This window comes from Cynocephalus volans, chromosome 1 (genome assembly GCF_027409185.1).
Source record: "Cynocephalus volans isolate mCynVol1 chromosome 1, mCynVol1.pri, whole genome shotgun sequence".
Taxonomy (NCBI): domain Eukaryota; kingdom Metazoa; phylum Chordata; class Mammalia; order Dermoptera; family Cynocephalidae; genus Cynocephalus; species Cynocephalus volans.
The window spans coordinates 111,201,220-111,222,508 of record NC_084460.1 but is presented as its reverse complement, the minus strand read 5'-3'; positions in this window follow the sequence as shown (position 1 = coordinate 111,222,508).

The window sequence follows — 21,289 nt, the reverse complement described above, 5'->3', positions numbered from 1 at the left end:
ATCTTTCTGGGCCCCTCCGTGTAGTTCCTCTGTGTAGAACACTTTGGCTTCCTCACAGCATGGCAGCCTCAGGGCAGTTGGACTACTAGAGAACAAGGAGAAAATGGTATCACTGTCTTTATGACCACTTTCAGAAATCACACAGCATCGCTTATACTCACTCAATTAAAATGATAACAAGCAAGTCACAACCCTACCCAGATTTAAAAGAAGGAGATTCAGACCCCACATTTTAAGGGGAGGAGTGGCAAGTTTCTAGAGTAATGTGTGGTATGGGAGAGATTGTTTGCAGCCATCTTCAGAAAATACAGCCTGTCACAAGGAGGAAAGGCTGCAACAGTCAGAGAAAGACAAGGGCGTTCAAGCCCTGGGAAGAGGGGCCAGTTATTTCTGCATCAAAGATGTTAATTATGAAGCACAGTCTCTTATTGATGGACAAGTCTCCTTGTGAAGAGAGGTTGGAAAAATACGAGCAACATTCTACTATTTAACAAAAGAATGTGTTAAACTAGCAATGGGATGGCGTATATTAGAGAAGGTCCTGAAATGAAATCTGGGCAGAACAGTCAGTTTGGTGAAAAGCTAACAGAGCCAAGTGTTTATGAAAGCAAGCAGAAAGAGCTCTGTACAAATTGACAGATTATATCTTACAGACTCAATTTCTTTGAAAACATTTAAAAACTAAGGTTTTCTACATGACTTAGTTATCCTGAAACATCCCCCTGCTTCCCCGGGGGCTCAGTTGAAAGTTGGTGGATTCTGGATATAAATCAAAGACCTGTTCCCACTCAATTATCCTTCAACAAAGCTTTTTTTTTTTTTTTTTTAAAAAGGAGATATTAATTTACCTATCAGGGTGCTTTTAATTTTTATTTTTGTATTTTTATTTTTCTTAACTGAGCACTTACCCAGAGCCAGGTACCATGCTATCTCCTGGTGCAAACAACCATGAGGAGAGCACCTTGCCCTCAACAGGTGAGAACCACCCACTCAGCAGAAAGGGGGTGAGTGAGACAGGGTGGTAGCCAAGTGTGGCCTGAGAGCGGGACCCCAGGCCCAAGTTTCTGGATTGTAAGGTTAAAAGTGCCATATGAGAAATGATGTTTAAATCCTGCTGTGTATGTACTGGGCTTAAACCCTACTCCAGGTATATGATTGTTAATTGCAATCCTCCTTGGGACATTGCATGAATTAGAAGAAATGATGTATGTGAAGCACTTGGCATGTGATAGGTGTTCAGAAGAATGGATTATTGTTGTAATTATGTTGGGTTTTAGTATATCAACATTAACTAGTATGAAGAGTGACTTTCTGTTTACAAATCACTTTCATATTTTTCATTTCATTTAATTATCATAACAATCCTGTGATTTAGGCAGTGTATTTGTGGTCCCCCATTTTACAGATTAGAATATTGATATTCAGGGAGGTCCCATGAATTATCTGGCGTCTCTTAGCTAATAAGTGGCAAAGCCAAGATTTGGAACCCAGTCACCACACCAGAGCTACCCCTTTTGCACCCTACCATGATGTTTTCTAAATTGCCAAGTGATCTTATACAAGCATTCCAAGTCCCATCCTTCAATCTGGCCTTCGATTTCTACATCTGCAAAGTGAGAGGACTGAATTAAATTACATCTAAGGTCCCATCCAGGTCCCAGTGTCTCTGATTAAAAACATATGTTCAGGCGTGGACCCTGCTTGCTGCAGAGCTCCTTGTGCAGATTGGAGCCTGGCTTCAGAGGGGGCTGGAGCCTGGAGCTGTGCCCAAATCACAGGCTGGCTTGGCGTTCATTGCTGTCTCTGGCTGCCAAAAGGACAGAATTCTCTAGAGGACCCAAGGCCAATCTAGCCAGCTTCTGATGGCCTTAAATTATCCTCTGACCTCGAACTTCTGATAATTTGAAGCTTATTTAAAAAATGTTTTAGGAATGGCCATTATACCTCCCCATCCTTTCTTACCATCATTGTATCCCTCTAGCAACAAGGCACGGGAACTGGGAGACAGGCAATCTAGATGTACTTTTCATCTCTGCTGCTGCCTTTCTGTGTGACCCTGGGCAAGTCACATCAAAAACAGGATTATCAATAAGATTTATCCCAGTTTGAGCATCTGTGAAACCATGTGGCTTCCTCTTGACCAAGAAATGGAAGATCCAGGTTATATGTGACTTTAAGATAAGAAAACCATCAGATTTTCTAGTAACAATTTAGAAAATTGTTCATGGATGGTCCACTTTGATTATTTTTTTTTTAACAGCTTTTCTACTGTATTGCAAAGGAAGTAGTTGAGGAAAGTGCTTTTTGTATCTGGCCCCAAAGTTGCTAGTCTTAAGTATAACATTAGGTTTAAAGCATAATTCTTTTTATTCTGTCCACCTCCTTCCCCATTTCTAGATAAGATGTGAAGTGACTCAAAATCACATAGAAAGTATGTCTCCGAGTGGTGCTGGATGAAGTCTTTCTGCACCTTGACCTGGTGTTGCTTCTCCTGGGTCACGCCACCTTGCTCAAGTTCTAATTCATCACCTGTCTTCATTCTGCAGAGAGTCAGGCAGGAGACCCACCCACCCATGGCTCTGCAGAAGGGTGAGTGGTGTTGGGGCTCTGCAAAAACGAAGGCTGAGGGGCACCTCCCGTCTAGACTATCTGCCCCCAAATCAAGGAGTTTTGTTTTGGTTGCATTTTAACAGAGAGAGGGAAGAAAGAGCTGTTTGACCCATGCTCCACTTCAGGGCAGGCTGCTCAGACCCCTCTCCTGCAGCCCTCTGAATGCTGCCAGCAGTCCCGAGGGATAGAGAAGAGGTCAATTGCAACAGCCTTGGGACAGCAATTGCACAATTCACCACAAGGCCACAGGGCAGTGTGCAAGGGATGATTCTAGCCACGTGGGACAGTAGATAAAATGCTGACCTGAGCTCTGGTCACCACGGTGCCACCAACTCACTATGTCACCTCAAGCAAATTACAAACCTCTTTAAGCATTCATTTCCTCACCTGTCAAATTAGGGAACAGGATGATCTGTAGAAAAGTATCAAATTTGAAAAGTACGTTTAGTATCATCTAACCCTACCTGTTTATACAACTGGAAACTGAGTACTAGAGAGGGGGACTAACTTTCCCAGTCTTACATGGCAGTAAATAGCCAGGTTATTTCTAGAAGACAAGACCCCCTTCCTCATGCTGAAATGCTGCTTTCTCTCCTAGATCATCTCCAAGGTTCTCTGCAGAACCAGAAGTCTTTCACTCTGAAGATGTAGTTCCCTACCAACTCTGGCTGCTTTCTTTAGACTTAGTCTTGTGTTGGTCACTGTATGTTTCGTTTGGGACTCTTGATGACCCATTGTGTCCAGCTATGTCTCTCATTACAGAGTCCTTCAATTTCATGTAAATTCAGGCAAATGACCTACTAGGCAAAGCTTCTGGAAGGCCTGTTGTAAGGCTTGTAATCATCCAGGCTGATTTCAGACAGAACCTTCAGACATAGTGTTGGGCAAGGGCAGGGTCAGTTTGGCAACTTGGCCTTGAGTAGACAGGGACATTATAGCAACCGTCAAGAGACCTTTGTTCTAGGTCTTGCTTGGTCCCTGAATCACTTTGCGATCTTGGACAAGCTCATCCCCCTTCCAAGCCTCATTTTTCTCATATTTAAAACTAGATGATCCCTAAGGTACCTTGCGGCTTTGACATTGCATAGCAGAATATTGCCCAATCTTTCTATTCCTTGGGGGAGTTTGCTTAGAAACAAGGAGGATGATCTTCACCACTAGAAATCTGGGAAGCTCACAGGCTTAGTATCATAAAACAAATATTAATAAAGAAACCTAAGAATATTATGTTGTCCTTTACTTTTGTCTCATATTTTCTAAGTTCCATATCAAATGTTCACAACATAATCACATCTTAATTTTCATATGAAAAGAGGTAGATGGAGAAATAGCAGTAAATCTTGTTATGGAAATCAGAATATTATTGCATTTGATTATATTGGGGGGACATGATTGGATCCTCCAGCTTCATAGGCATAGATCATGCCTTCATAGCTCGTATCTACTCAGGAGCTCAGAAATGGATATAAATACAAAGTGTGACATTTTAAAGCCAATATAAACAAGGGAGCAGATCTTAGAGAGGAGCGAGATCACCTCCTATTTGGGGGTATCAAGATAGTCTTCATGGAGGAATATGAATTTGAGCTTGGTTATGAGAGGTAAAAGGAGATCAATCAGAGGATGTACTCTAAAGAAAGGCAGGGAAACTATGTGAGGTTGAGTGACTAGTGAATGGGTAGTTTGCCTGCCTAGGGCACAGGGCTGTGAAGAGGAGTAGTGGTAAAGAAGACTAATTATATTTATATGTCACCTCTCCCTGGCTAGTAAGTTCTTTTAGGTCAAAATCTTTATTCAACTCATCTTTGGTCCCTGTTAAAGGTGACACATAATTATCTCTCAAAACTTGTTTGATTTATAAATAAGTCATATTATGTGGTACTTTCCCCTCCAAACCATCAATGCACTATCTAGACTCAACTCTATCTTAGACACTCAAAAGTCAGATTGAACATGATATTCATCCTGCTGATTATCATAGGTGTGAAGTGCCATCTCTCAGCCCTGTAACTGTAGATAGGTGATCTCTCCCCTGGCCAAGGAAGTTGTATCATGTTCATCAGATTCTAACAGTTAAAATGTGACATGTACATGGCATGTAGAAGATGCTGAACTCAGCAACTCTGATGCAGAAGTAAATCCATCAACTATAGTCTTTCACAATGGCCTATGAGGCTAGTTCTAGGGACAATAGAATGAAAAGAATCCTAGGAATCACCTCCGGGTTCTGACAGATGAAATCCCCTAAAAAATGCATTGATAAATATTTACTGAGATTCTGTCACTAAGCAATGTATCTGAACTGCTGCAGAAAGGACAACAAGGAATCTGAAATTTACTGTATTTGGACTATTGTGGTGGATAACAAATCCACATGTGATAAAATTAGAGAGAACTAAATATGCATGCAAAAAGTGTACAAGTAAAACTGAGGAAATCTGAGTAAGTTAAGTAGATTGCATCAATGTCAGTATCTTGGTTGTGATATTGCACCATAGTATTGTAAGAGGTTATTATTGGCAGAAACTGACTAAAGGGTACATAGGATCTCTCTATTATTTCTTATACCTGCATGTGAATCTAAAATTATCTCAGTAAAATTTTCATCAAAAAAGGGCCCAGATGGGTTCACTGGTGAATTTTTAAGGAAGCAATTATATCAATTCTCTACAATCTTTTCCAGAAGACAGAAGAAGAGGAAATACTTCCCAACTCATTCTATGAGGGCATTATTACCCTAATGTCAAAACCAGACAAAGACATTACAAGTAAAAGAGTAAATACAGGCCAATATCTCTCATAAACATAGATGTAAAAATTCTCAACAAAATATTAGCAAATAGAATCCAACAATGAATAATATGAATTATAAAACATGACCAAGGGGGATTTATCCCAGGGAAGCAAGGCTGATACAATATTTGAAAATCAAATAATGTAATTTATCACATCAACAGGCTAAAGAAGAAAAACCTCATGATTGTATCAATAGATGCAGAAAAAACATGTGACAAAATTCAACACTCATTCATATTAAAAACTGTCAGCAATTTAGAAATGGAGAGGAACTTCCTCAACTTAATAAATAATATCTACAAAAAGCCCACAGTTAATATCATACTTAATGATGAGAAACTAAAAACGTCCTGCTAAGATCAGGAACAAGGCAAGGATGTACCCTCTCATCACTGGAAGCCCTGGCTAACTCAATAAGACAAGAAAATGGAACAAAAAATATACAAATTGAGAAGGAAAAAATACAATTGCCTTTGTTTACATATGACGTGATTATCTACATAGAAAAGCCAAAAGAATAAACAAAAAACTCCTGGAACTAATAAGTGATTATAGCAAGTTTGTAGGATACAAGGTCAACATACAAAGTCAATTGTTTCCTGTACTCCATCAACAAACAGGTGGAATTTGAAGTTAAAAACACACTATCATTTACATTAACAATATACATCAATATATACAAGATATATATGAAGCAAACTTCAAAACTCTGATAAAAGACATCAAAGAAGAACTAAATGGAAAGATATTCCATGTTCATGGACAGGAAAACTTAATATTGTCAAGGTACCAGTTCTATCCAACTTGATCTATAGATTTAACACAATCCCAATCAAAAACTCAGAAAGTTGTTTTGTGGATATTAGCAAACTGAAGATACTGGTTCTAAAATTTATATGGAGAGGCAAAAGACCCAGAATAACCACCTCAATATCAAAAAAGAACAAAGCTGAAGGACTAAGATTACCAGACTTCAAGACTTACTATCAAGCTACAGTAATGAAGACAGTGTGATACTGGCAAAAGAACAGACAAATAGATCAATGGAACAGGATATAAAGAGCCCAGAAATAGACCCACATGAATATACTCAATCTTTGGCAAAAAAGCAAAGGCAATACAATGGAGCAAAGACAGTCTTTTCAACAAATGGTGTTGAAACAACTGGATATCCACATGCAAAACAATAAATAAATAAAAATAAAAATAAAATAAAGAATCTAGACACAGATCTTACACCCTTCAGTAAAATGAACTCAAAATGGATCACAGGCCTAAACATAAAATGCAAAACCATAAAACTCTTCAAAGATAACATAGATGAAAGCCTAGATGACCTTGGGTATGGTAGTGATATTTTAGATAAAACACCAAAGACATGATTCATGAAAGAGATCACTGATAAGCTGAGGAGGCTCCATTAAAATTAAAAACTTCTACTCTGCAAAAGACATTGTCAAGAGAGTAAGAAAAGTCACAGATTACGAGAAAATCTGATAAAGAACCATTATCCAAAATATTCAAGGGGTCTTCAAAAAGTTCATGGAAAGATTTATATTATCTTTTAATTCTATTTTTCCATCAACTTTTTGAAGTGCCCTCATGCAAAGAACTCTTAAAACTCAACAACAAGGAAACAAGCAACCTGATTAAAAATGTGCAAAAGACCTAAACAGACACTTCATTAAAGAAGATATACAGATGCCAAATAAGCCTATGAAAAGATGTTTAACATCATATTTTATTAGGGAATTGCTAATTAAAACAACAATGAGATACCACTGCATGCCTATTAAAATGGCCAAAATCCGAAATAATGATAACACCAAATTCTGGCAAGGATGTGGAGCAACAGAAACTTTCATTTATTGGTGGTGGGAATGCAAAATGGCAGAGCCACTTTGGGAGACAGTTTGGCAGTTTCTTATGAAACTAAACATATTTTCACATGCAATCTAACAACTGTGCTCCTTGGTATTTACCCAAATGAATTGAAAACTTAGGTCCACACAAAAACTGCACATAGATATTTATTGCAGCTTTATTCACAATTGCCAAATCTTGGAAATAACCAAGATGTTTTTCAGTAGGTTAATGAATAAGTAAATTGTGGTACATCCAGATATGAAATATTATTTAGTGCTAAAAAAAAATGAGCTAACAAGCCATGAAAAGACATGGAGGAAACTTAAATGGATATTACTAAGTAAAAGAAGCAAATCTGAAAGGGCTATATACTATACGATTTCAACAATATGACATTCTGGAAAAGGCAAAAACTATGGGGACAGTAAAAGCGGCAGTGGTTTCCAGGAGTTAGAGGGAGGAAGGAAGGGATAAATCAGCAAAGCACAGAGGATTTTTACAGCAGTGAAATGATTCTGTATGATACAGTGGTGGATACATGTCACTATGTCTTTGTCAAAACCCATAGAACTGAACATACAACACCAAGAGTGTTGTGTGCAGCCATGTAAATCATGAGCTTTGGGTGATGATGATGTGTCAATGTAAGTTCATCAATTATAAATGCACCCTGTTACCTGGGATGTTGATATCAGGGAAGGTTGCAGGCGTGTGGGAATAGGCCATATATAAGAACTCTACTTGCCGCTCAATTTTGCTTTGAACTTAAAACTTCCCTGAAAAATAAGGTTTATTAATTTTAAAAAAGACTGATTAACATAAAAAGTAGGAATGGTCTTGAGCAGCCATTCTCAGAGTCCTAGAACCCTTATGGGTCTCTGAATCGCTATCAGAGGATTAACTAATTTCATAATAGACTAATTTCATCATAATACTAGCACATTGTTTGCCTCTTTCACACTCAATTTCTCATAAACATACAGTGGAGTTTTCCAGAGGCCACATGACAAGTGATATTGCAGCAGGCTGAAAGCGGCAACAGCTAGGAAAATTTAGCTGTCCTCAATGAAGCCAGATTTTGAGGAGATTTTGCAAAAATGTAGAATAGTATTGCTCTCCTCACTGCATCTGCTTTTGTTTAGAAAATAGTTATTTTTCAAAAAATATGTTATTTATTTTAGCATGCGATAAATTTATTATTATTTTAAATGAAATAGTAAATATTATTTTTTTAAAAGAAGAATCTGACGTGTTTGCTACTTTGTACAGCAGATAAGAATACAAGCAGTTACAAGGGTACAAGTGGGGACTGTCACTGGTGAACGACAAGGGAGGATTATGTGAGCTCAGGGGAGACTGAGCCTCTCCTAGCCAGAGTAAGCAGCAAAGCCTCCTCCTCTGGGAGAAGGCGGCATAAGGATTGGCCTTAAAAATTGGGTAGGATTTAGACACTTGGAGATTGCTGAGGCCTAAGAAGACATTAAGTAGAGTACAAACATACTGGACAAAACCAGTGAACAGTGAAAAGACAGACTGAAGCACAAGACTTGGAAAATAGAAGGTAACGCTGGGAAGCTGGATGGGTCAAAAGTCTGTGAGCATGTGGGGTGGAGATGGGGAAGGGGAAGGGAGAAGGCCTGAAGTCCTAATTAAAGTGAAGAGGTTGTTTGTTTCGTCTTTATTGTCGCTGTTTTAAATCAAGTTTGTAGAGATATAGTTTATAATCAATAAATTTCACCTGTTTTTAACATTGAATTCTATGAGTTTTGACCAAGTTTTGACAAATGCACATAGTCACGTAACCAACACCACAATGAAGGCCTAGAGCAGTTCCGTCACCCCCCAAAAATGCATCTTTCCCTTTTGAAGTCAGTGCTTCTCCACACCCCCAGTCTCTGGCAATCAGTGATGGATTCATATGTTCCAATCCTATATATTTTCCTTTTCCAGAAGGTCTTATAAATGGAATCATAGAGTAGGTAACTTTTTGAATATGGTTTCCTACACCTAGCATAATACCTCTGAAAGTCATCTGTTTTGTTATGTACATCAGTAAATTGTTGCTTTTTATTGCTGAGTCGTAATCCATTGCATGGATTTTCAGTTTGTTTAACCATTCACCAATCAACAGACATTTGAGTTGTTTTCAATTTGGGCCAATTGTGAATAGAATTGTTGTACACTTTCTTACAGGAACTTTTGTGAAAGTAGGTTGAGAAGTGGTTTTATTTGAAGGAAAGGTGGTGGTAATGGTCTAAGAAAACAAATGAAGAAAATCTCAGGTCCAACAGTGTGTCTGCCCTTTTTGTATCCTGCATGTAGGTGATTTAATGGTTGTAGCATCAGGATACCTAGAATCAATTATATTAAACCAAATTTTACTAATAAGAGACATGAAGTTAACATCTAAGATCAATTTGCCAGCTTAAGTGTCCAAGAATTCTCTGCAGGAGGCAGGAAACCAGCAGGAGAAGTTAATAGGCAAACAAAACAAAACAAATAAGAAAAAACACTTTGGAAATGCAAGGAAAATCTCCAACTTTCTCCATCTAATCTCTTGTGATCAGTCAAGATTATAGTGGATGTAGAAAAAAAAACTGAAGGTGAAGAACCTTTTGCATTTTTATTTTTTATTTTTTTATTTTTATTTATTTATTCATTTATTTAATTTATTTTGTTTATTGGATCAAAATCGATTATACATATTTTGGCGGTTGAACATTGAGATATGTTGATTAAATCAATATTACTAGCATATATATTGTTACAAATCGTAATTATTCTTTTTTTTTTTTTTAGTTTTATTTTGTCGATATACATTGTGGCTGATTATTGCTCTCCATCACCAAAACCTCCCTCCCTTCTCCCTCCCTCCCTCCCCCCTCCCCTCCTCCCCCCCAACAATGTCCTTTCTGTTTGCTTGTCGTATCAACTTCAAGTAATTGTGGTTGTTATATCTTCTTCCCCCCCCCCCGGTTTTGTGTGTGTGTGTGTGTGTGTGTGTGTGTGTGTGTGTGTGTGAATTTATATATTAATTTTTAGCTCCCTCCAATAAGTGAGAACATGTGGTATTTCTCTTTCTGTGCCTGACTTGTTTCACTTAATATAATTCTCTCAAGGTCCATCCATGTTGTTGCAAATGGCAGTATTTCATTCGTTTTTATAGCTGAGTAGTATTCCATTGTGTAGATGTACCACATTTTCTGTATCCACTCATCTGATGATGGACATTTGGGCTGGTTCCAACTCTTGGCTATTGTAAAGAGTGCTGCGATGAATATTGGGGAACAGGTATACCTTCGACTTGATGATTTCCATTCCTCTGGGTATATTCCCAACAGTGGGATGGCTGGGTCGTATGGTAGATCTATCTGCAATTGTTTGAGGAACCTCCATACCATTTTCCATAGAGGCTGCAACATTTTGCAGTCCCACCAACAATGTATGAGAGTTCCTTTTTCTCCGCAGCCTCGCCAGCATTTATCGTTCATAGTCTTTTGGATTTTAGCCATCCTAACTGGGGTTAGATGGTATCTCAATGTGGTTTTGATTTGCATTTCCCAGATGCTGAGTGATGTTGAGCATTTTTTCATATGTCTGTTGGCCATTTGGATATCTTCCTTAGAGAAATGCCTACTTAGCTCTTTTGCCCATTTTTTAATTGGGTTGCTTGTTTTCTTCTTGTAAAGTTGTTTGAGTTCCTTATATATTCTGGATATTAATCCTTTGTCAGATGTATATTTTGCAAATATTCTCTCCCACTCTGTTGGTTGTCTTTTAACTCTGTTAATTGTTTCTTTTGCTGGGCAGAAGCTTTTTAGTTTGATATAATCCCATTTGTTTATTTTTCCTTTGGTTGCCTGTGCTTTTGGGGTCGTATTCATGAAGTCTGTGCCCAGTCCTATTTCCTGAAGTGTTTCTCCTATGTTTTCTTTAAGAAGTTTTATTGTTTTAGGGTGTATATTTAAATCCTTAATCCATTTTGAGTTGACTTTAGTATACGGTGAGAGGTATGGGTCTAGTTTCATTCTCCCGCATATGGATATCCAGTTATCCCAGCACCATTTGCTGAAGAGGCAGTCCCTTCGCCAGTGAATAGGCTTGGTGCCTTTGTCAAAGATCAGATGGCAGTAAGTGTGTGGGTTGATTTCTGGATTCTCTATTCTATTCCATTGGTCAGTGTGTCTGTTTTTATGCCAGTACCATACTGTTTTGGTTATTATAGCTTTGTAGTATAGCTTAAAGTCAGGTAGTGTTATGCCTCCAGCTTTATTTTTTTTGCTCAGCATTGCTTTGGCTATGCGTGGTCTTTTATTGTTCCATATAAATGTCTGGATAGTTTTTTCCATTTCTGAGAAAAATGTCTTTGGAATTTTGATGGGGATTGCATTGAATTTGTATATCACTTTGAGTAGTATGGACATTTTCACTATGTTGATTCTTCCAATCCAAGAGCATGGGATATCTTTCCATCTTCTTGTATCCTCTCTAATTTCTCTCAGCAGTGGTTTGTAGTTCTCATTATAGAGATTTTTCACCTCCTTGGTTAACTCAATTCCTAAGTATTTTATTTTTTTGGTGGCTATTGTAAATGGGCAGGCTTTCTTGATTTCTCGTTCTGCATGTTCACTATTGGAGAAAAGAAATGCTACTGATTTTTGTGTGTTGATTTTGTATCCTGCTACTGTGCTGAAATCATTTATCAACTCCAAGAGTTTTTTTTGTAGAGGTTTTAGGCTGTTCGATATATAGGACCATGTCATCTGCAAACAGGGACAGTTTGACTTCATCTTTTCCAATCTGGATGCCCTTTATTTCCTTCTCTTCTCTGATTGCTCTGGCTAGTACTTCCAACACTATGTTGAATAGGAGTGGTGAGAGTGGGCATCCTTGTCTAGTTCCTGTTCTTAAAGGAAAAGCTTTCAGCTTTTTTCCCCATTCAGGATGATACTGGCAGTGGGTTTGGCATATATGGCTTTAATTATGTTGAGATACTTTCCCTCTATACCTAACTTATAGAGGGTCTTCGTCATGAATGAGTGCTGAACTTTATCAAATGCTTTTTCATCATCTATAGAGATGATCATATGGTCCTTGTGTTTGACTTTATTAATATGGTGTATCACATTTATTGATTTGCGTATGTCGAACCAACCTTGCATCCCTGGGATGAATCCCACTTGATCATGGTGAATAATTTTACATATGTGTTGCTGTATTCTGTTAGCTAGTATTTAAGTGAGGATTTTTGCATCTATATTCATCAAGGATATCAGCCTGTAGTTTTCTTTTTTGGTTATATCTTTACCTGGTTTTGGTATCAGGATGATGTTTGCTTCATAGAATGAGTTTGGGCGATTTGCGTCCGTTTCAATCTTTTGGAATAGTTTGTAAAGAATCGGTGTCAATTCCTGTTTGAATGTTTGGTAAAATTCTGCTGTGAATCCATCTGGTCCTGGGCTTTTCTTTGTTGGGAGCCTTCTGATAACAGCTTCAATCTCCTTTATTGTTATTGGTCTGTTCAAATTTTCTACGTCGTCATGGTTCAGTTTTGGGAGCTTGTGTGTGTCCAGAAATTTATCCATTTTGTCCAGATTTTCAAATTTGTTGGAGTATAGTTGTTTATACTAGTCTCGAATGATTCCTTGTATTTCAGATGAATCAGTTGTAATATCACCTTTTTCATTTCTAATTTTTGTTATTTGAATCTTCTCTCTTCTTTTTTTTTTTGTTAGCCATGCTAATGGTTTGTCAATTTTATTTATCTTTTCAAAAAACCAACTTTTGATTCGTTGATCTTTTGAATTGTTTTTTGGGTTTCAATTTCATTCAGTTCTGCTCTGATCTTAATGATTTCTTTCCATCTGCTAACTTTAGGTTTGGATTGTTCTTGTTTTTCTAGTTCTTTAAGGTGAAGTGTTAGGTTGTTCACTTGCCATCTTTCCATTCTTCTGAAGTGAGCATTTAATGCAATAAATTTCCCCCTTAATACTGCTTTTACAGTATCCCACAGGTTTTGGTCTGATGTATCATTGTTTTCATTAGTTTCAATAAATTTTTTGATTTCCTGCTTGATTTCTTCTTGGACCCATATGTCATTAAGTAGAATGCTGTTTAATTTCCATGTGTTTGTATAGTTTCCAGAGTTTCATTTGTTATTAATTTCTAGTTTTAATCCATTGTGGTCTGAGAAGATACATGGGATAATTCCAATTTTTTTGAATTTATTGAGACTTGATTTGTGACCTAATATGTGATCTATCCTGGAGAATGATCCATGTGCTGATGAGAAGAATGAATATTCTGAGGTTGTTGGGTGGAATGTTCTGTAGGTATCTGCCAATTCCAATTGGTCTAGAGTCTTGTTTAGAAATCTTGTGTTTCTCCACTGATTCTTTGCCTAGATGATCTGTCTAATATTGACAGTGGGGTGTTCAGGTCCCCTGCTATTATGGTATTAGTGTCTATTTCCTTCTTTAGGTCTAATAGCATTTGTTTTATAAATCTGGCTGCTCCAACATTGGGTGCGTACATAATTATGATTGTTATGTCTTCTTGATGGATCAGTCCTTTTATCATTAAGTAGTGTCCCTCATTGTCTCTTTTTATGGTTTTTAGTTCAAAGTCTATTTTGTCAGATATAAGAATAGCTACTCCAGCTCGTTTTTCTTTTCTGTTTGCATGGTAAATCTTTTTCCATCCTTTCACTCTTAGTCTGTGTGAATCTTTATGGGTGAGGTGGGTCTCTTGTAGGCAGCATATAGTTGGGTCCTCCTTTCTGATCTAGTCAGCCAGTCTGTGTCTTTTGATTGGGGAATTTAAGCCTTTTACATTAAGAGTTGTTATTGAAAGGTGTTGATTTATTCCTAGCATTTTATTGGTTGTTTGGTTGTCTTAGGTGTCTTTTGTTCCTTGCTTTCTGATTGACTGTTTGGTTTCTGTGTTTGTTGGTTCCTTAGGTTGTAGATAGTGTTTTTGTTAGCTTGTTTTCTCTTCATAAATGCCATTTTTATTATACTAGTGGGTTTTGATTTTTCTTGGGTTTTTATGGCAGTGGTAGTTATTTTTCAGGAACCAAACCCAGTACTCCCTTGAGGATTTCTTGTAAGGGTGGTCGTGTGGTAGTGAACTCCCGCAGTTTTTGTTTGTCTGAGAAATATACTATTTGCCCTTCATTTCGGAAGGATAGCCTTGCAGGGTAGAGTATTCTTGGCTGGCAATCTTTGTCTTTTAGTATTTTGAAAATATCATCCCATTCCTTTCTAGCTTTTAGGGTTTGTGATGAAAAGTCTGATGTTAGCCTGATTGGGGCTCCCTTATAGGTGATTTGACGCTTCTCTCTCACAGCTTTTAAGATTCTCTCTTTGTCTTTGAGTTTTGCCAATTTGACTATGACATGTCTTGGAGAAGGCCTTTTTGGGTTGAATACGTTTGGAGATCGTTGAGCTTCCTGGATCTGAAGATCGGTGATTTTTCCTATACCTGGGAAGTTTTCTGCCACTATTTTGTTGAATATGTTTTCAATGGAATCTCCATTTTCCTCCCTTTCTGGAATACCCATGACTCGGATATTTGAGTGCTTAAGGTTGTCTGATATCTCTCTCAGATTTTCTTCAATGTCCTTGATTCTTTTTTCTTTCTTTTTGTCTGCTTGTGTAATTTCAAACAGCCCATCTTCAAGTTCAGAGGTTCTCTCTTCTACTTCGACAAGCCTGCTGGTTAAACTCTCCGTTTTGTTTTTTATTTCGCTGAATAACTTCTTCAGTTCAGCAAGTTCTGCTACATTTTTTTTCAGGACATTGATTTCCTTGTACATTTCCTCTTTCAGATCCTGTATACTTTTCCTCGTTTCATCATGATGTCTAGCTGAGTTTTCTTGTATCTCATTCAGTTTCCTTAGAATTATCACTCGAAATTCCTTGTCAGTCATTTCAAGGGCTTCTTGTTCTATAGGATCTAGAATTTGAGATTCATTAACTTTTGGTGGTGTACTTTCTTGATTTTTTGTATTTCTGGTATCTTTTTTTGGTGTTTATTCATTGTGGCAGGGGGTTTCACAGTCCACCGGTTTGAGACTAATGACTAACTAGGATGTTGCTGTGGTTGCCAATTTTGTATGGCTCCCTCCGTGACTGCTCAGTTCGCCTCTCGTGCCTTGTGTGTGTGGTTGCCTTGGGTCTTGGGCTTCTCCGGGGAGCCACCTTTCTGGTCAGCTTGGACTCTGCTGGGCTGGTGGATCACGTACCACAGGGTGTGTGATCTCTGTTGAGCTTTCACTTCCTGTGCAGGACTTCTCCCTGTTCCGTGTGCTCTGGCCCAGGCTGTTGGATCGTGCAGTGGCGACCCCACAGGGTGTGTGGTTTCTGTCGAGTCTCCGCCTCCCAGGTCGCACGTCTCCCCACTCTGTGCGCACTGTGCTGGGCTGGGGCATGTCATCTGCAACCCTCGTCTATCAGCTGGGCCTTCAAGTCCCTGCTTGGCACCGCCTCACCCAGGAAGTCTACCAGGTTTCTGGTAGGCACAGACGACCAGTTGCTCTGGGTGCCTTTGTAGCACTGTGTAGATCTTTCTCGGGACTTGTTCACCTTTGTATGCCCCCGACATAGACCGAATCTAGCGTCCACCTGCAGCCAGCTCTCCAGCAGGTTCAAGCAGACCTGGGAGCTCTCCTACCACACTATTCCCAACCAGAAATTGGTTAGGCTTTTTTCCGAACTGGTGGCCGCAGAGATGGTATCTGCCTCCCAGTAACAGGAAGTTTACCGGGAGCCGGAGTCCAGGGTATGGTGGAGTGACAGTCGGCCCGCCCGTACTTCCTTGCCCTCCCGACACTGGCCGGGGACGCCCCATGCCACCAGCCCCGCCAGAGAACTGCGGAGGGTGTGGGAGGGGAGGCCGGCCCGCTGGCTCCGAAAAGCCCATTGCTGGGCCAAGCAAGTGGGAAGGCTCAGTGACGGCCGAGCCGGGCGGAGCTGCCAGCACCTGGGAAAATGGAGGCAGCTCCGGGGCGTTGAGTGAACCAGTGATGCAGGCGGGAGCCGGGTGGGCGTCAGCCCCCCCGAACAGGGCTTGGCCAGGGGTCACTCACAGTGCTGTGCCAGGTCACGTGCTCACTCTCTGCCTCTGGTTTGTCGCCTTCCCCGTTCTCGGTCGCTGCCGCCTCGGGCTGTTCAGTCGCGGTGCGGCTTGGGCGCTCCCAGGAATCTTCTTTAATGCTGCCCTGAAACCTCGAATCCTGAATAGGGCAGCTGGCCACCTTCAGTGTGGCCCCGGCCTCCGGGATCCCGTCTGCATCCACACAGCAGCCCTGGCGCTGTGTTCCCTGTTTCGAGACTCGCTTTTGCAGCTAAGAAACAGTTCTTTTCCTGCTCCACACTTCAAAGCTGTTGCCTGTAAATGAGGCAGCCTCTCCTGCCGGGGGCAAAGTGGGGGTCAGCCCCCACGACCGGCCAGCAGCTGCGGTCCTCCCTTAAGAAATGGCAAGAGGAAGGTCCACAAGTTTCCCCCCTTTTGCATTTTTAAACACGCCAAATGTTATTCATCCATGAGAGTCTGCTAAATGAGGTTCAAATGAATTGCAGTCCAATAATAAGTATTGTGTGGAGGAAACTTACCTTCCTCTGTAGCTGAAGCTCTATGGGTTGGAGAGAAAGAGATATTGCAACAAAACTTCAGAGGTGAATCCCACATATACTGAATGTTTGATCATTCCAACATGCTAAAATTTGTTGTGATATCATCTACCATGAATGAGCCTGCTGGGCAAATGAAGAGTGTGGGAGAGTTGCCGAGGGAGTATTGGAACTCCTTACTGGAACAAGTTCTTCTGAGGACCCTCACCACATTCAGAAGAAGCCATACAGGCAAACCTTGTGCTCGTTACAAAAGCCATAATCTCATGATTCAGTAGATCTCCCTAGAGGCATAGACTAGGAAACATTTTAGTTCTAAGTGTTTCATGCTGAGGGACAAAGGTGCGGTGGCATTTTTAAAGTAAACATTCTTTGACCTGTAGACTGATAAAATCTTTGGGATGAAGAAGACTGAAAATTTCAGTAGTGCAACTCCCCAACACAATCCCTTCCAAGGTTTCTTCCTACCCACCCCTCAAAAGCTTGAGTAGTTTCAATATTCTCCAACACCCTAATCACTCTTTGAGGCTGAGCTCAAACATCCCCTTCTCTCTGAAGCCTTTCTTGATCAAACCCTAAAAAAAAAAAAAATAAATAAAAAATTTCATTATTCCTCTCTCTGTTTCCATCTGTATTACTTCCCCCTCTCCTGGAGCATTTGTTACAACATATATTTATTGGTTCACCTGTCTGTCTTCCTGCATTGCTCTACGAGCCCTCTTCAGATCAGTCATTCTGCTACAGTCATTCCCTGTATCTTCAGTGCTTTAAACATTATTTGGCTTGTCGCAGATGTGCAATAAATATTTCTTAAATGGATATGGATCATAGTGGTCACCTACTTTTCACTGACAGTGACTCACTAGCTTTTAAGGCAGCAGTTCCACTTGTAAACTCTTTTGTCTGACAGAAAATTCTTCCTTATAAAGAATTAAACAGCGTCCTGATAATTTCTCATCATTGTTTTTTATTTTAGTCCTTGGGACCCTCATACAACTGCTCAGGGACCCATATCCATATTCAGCCTTCTAGATATTTGAAGATAACGATCATGGTGTCTTTGAGTCTTCTCATTTCCATGCTAAATTCTACCTGTTCCTTTACTATGTCTGAATTAAGATTTACTTTTTCTGCAGAATTAAGGCAAAACAAACCACTGCTAAAAGTCACATGGGTGTATGGCAGTAGGAGTTGGAATAAGAAGAGATTGCTTTTAAGTCATCTCAACTGCTGCCATTGATAGATTTTTCCTAATGACTTCTCAATTTTTCTTTACCCAAGAGGCACAACCTGTAATTTTGAGAAGGATGGTGGATTAGATATTTAGTTGCATGGAGCCTCTCTGCTAAAGAACACAAAAGCTGATAGGAATCTGGAGCTCAATTCCTGGCTTAAAGAATGGCCAATAAAAATGAAGGTTTCTGAAATACAGGATGAGAAGCAAGCAAATATCTGAGGAAATTAACTCTGACTTCATTCTGACAATACAACCAAGCAATTCGGACAATTTAGCAAATGGCCAGTCACTTCAACCAAAATAAATAAATAAATAATTACTATTTGATTTCATGGATCCTCTTCCCTAGCAAAAACTCTCCTATTTGCTTATTACAAGACATTCTTAGATTAATACATCTCACTTCAAAACAGTTTAGTCATTTATTCAAAAAGCATTGGAGTACCCAAGTTCAATATTAGATGCTAGGGATGCAAAGTTGAGTATTACACAGTTTCTGTACTCGAAAAGTTCATGTTCTCTCCCTGGGCCAAAAGAGCTATATAAACACATAATTACAGGTACAATGTGTAATGGAGAAACATACATGATCTGGGGTGGTCATGAGAGATACCAAAAGAAATAATATGTAAGCCTACTTTAGTATCATTGTGTAGATATAATATTCATAAAATTGTGAAAAGTTTGTGTAATGAATTAATAATACCAGGAAAAAACTGACCAATCTGTTTTAATTTTATATGGTGAGTATTTGTTTATTTATTTATTGAATATACCTTCACTGAAAATCTTCTAAAAATCATATATTCGCTAAGTATTGGGAGAAAGAAAAAGATGAAAGAACATGATTCCTGCTCTCAGAAGTTGCAGTAAAACAGGGGATACAGACACATACATGCTAACACAAGACCAAAGAGGGTGCTATCTTTTGGAGAGAGCATAAGACTATGGAGAAACATATTCTAGATCCAGCTCAGCCTTTATTTATTCTTTCAATATTTGTTGAGCAAGATAAGCAATCCTTCAGGATCTTACAGACCAAACAATATCTCCATGGGGCTTTGAGCAGTTACTGCACTCTTCTGGAAACTGCTCGACCACATACAAAAAAAAGTCTTTGCTCTCATTGGTGTCTCGCATCTCTTCACATGTTGTCTCTGTAGAGATGAACCAAGTCGAAATAGAATGGCAAGGGTTGAGGAGAACTGAGAATCGCATTTACCTGTCTCAAAATACTTGATTGGGCAATTTGGATTATCATGTAGGAAGGGCTAAATTTTCATTTTGTCCCAATGATATTGTTGACAACAAGTAAGATTAGAGGTGGGTGGAGTGGCCTGCATGTTAATAAAATTTACCAGGTTTGAAGTACTTAGATGCTATGGAATGATTGTTTCAATCCCGAAATACATCTATGTTCCAATCAGATTGCTTAAAATCCCATCCTTTGCTCTTCATTCCTTAATGTCTGTAAATTCTCTATTAAAATGCAGAGAAATGTGCAAACCACAAGTTTTCAATATGAATCTACTCTCTTTTTGGTTCCAATCTATGTCCTGGATATACTGTCCTGAAAATGAAAATTAGTAGGAATTTACCAGTTGAAAAAGATGGCAGGAAAAGCATCCCAGGGACAGGACATAGCATAAGCAATGGCCTGGAAGCAGAAATATGAGGGTACTGCAAAAAGATTATGAAAAGATTCATATTATCTTTTAATTATAATTTTAATTATAATTTTTTTTTTTGCTAATACATAGCCCTTTTTGCTATATTGAACCATGAGTGGATTAGCCTGTTTGGAATGGAGGTTCAATTAGGGAGCAGCAAGAGATGAATAATTTGGGAAGAGAGGTTGGTCCAGATTGTGCAAGACCTTAGAAGTTGGGTTTAGGTGTCTGTCTTTTTAAAATTAATTTTGTAAGTAAATGCCAGAAATGTTTTAGAGAAATTAATCTGGAAGTGTTGAGCAGCATAGGAGGAAGTAAAGAGATATTGTCACAAATGTATTACAAGTCCACAAACCAGCAGTAAATATATCTATTCATCCATTCACTTATGGGCATATAGGGTTCTATTGTAGGCACCTATTCCGTTTCATTAGCTGTCAAATAGCAGGTGGCCTGTCTCAGGTAAATTCTTGCTCTGTGTTGGGAGATAGGAATTTGGCCTGCTATGTGAGTGGGCTCCAAGCAGACAGTCCCTTGCTATCCTGAAACAGACATCAGGCTTGCTGCTGCCATCCCCACTGGTGGTTCTTGGAGAGAGGGCGGCGCAGGCCCTGGCTACGAGCGGCAGCCCTTCCTTGCTTCACGCAGCACACAGTGTGCCGAGAATCTACACCTCAAGTGACACAGTCTCTAAGCTGCTTCCATTTCTTCAACAGAGAGCTTTGAAAGTGATTTTGTAAATTAAAAAAAGAGCTAGAACTAGTTGGATGGAGTGCACTACGTGGTCTTGCACAACCAATTTACACCAGAAGAAACACCGCTATAGTAACCCACAGCATTTAATAGTGTGAGTTTCTGCATTTTAAATAAAAATCAAAGAGATACATTTTCAATGCTGTATTATCAAATAATTTCAAATTTACAGAAGAGTTGAAAAAATACTACAATGAATTCCATATACTCTTCTCTCATATTACCCAAATGTTAATATTTTTACCATGCTTGCTTTATCATTCTCTCTACAAAAATGTAGTCTTTTTTCCCCCTGAACTGTTACTGAGTATGCTGTTCTCACTAACATAATATCCTTTTACCCTTAAATATGTCAGTGCATATTTCCTGAAAACAAGGGTATTCTCTTGACATGACCATAGTATAATTAGCAAAGTCAGGAAATTAACATTGATATAATATTAATGTTAATCCATAGGCTTTATTCATATTTCACCATTGCCTTGCTTTTTAAAACCCCGATGTGCTGGCATAGGTTGCCAGTGGTCCTTTCTCTGGAGGGACTGCCTTTATTCTGATGGTATTCTCTTTATTTTTGATATTAAAATATTCTTTCCTTGACAGGACAGTAGCATTACTGTTTATTAGTATTTGGCAATGTTTTTGTGGTGTTTTATTTTGTAGGCAAAACAAAAAATTTCACCCTTATGTCATTTGTCCTAATCTTATCGATTCATTACACAGGT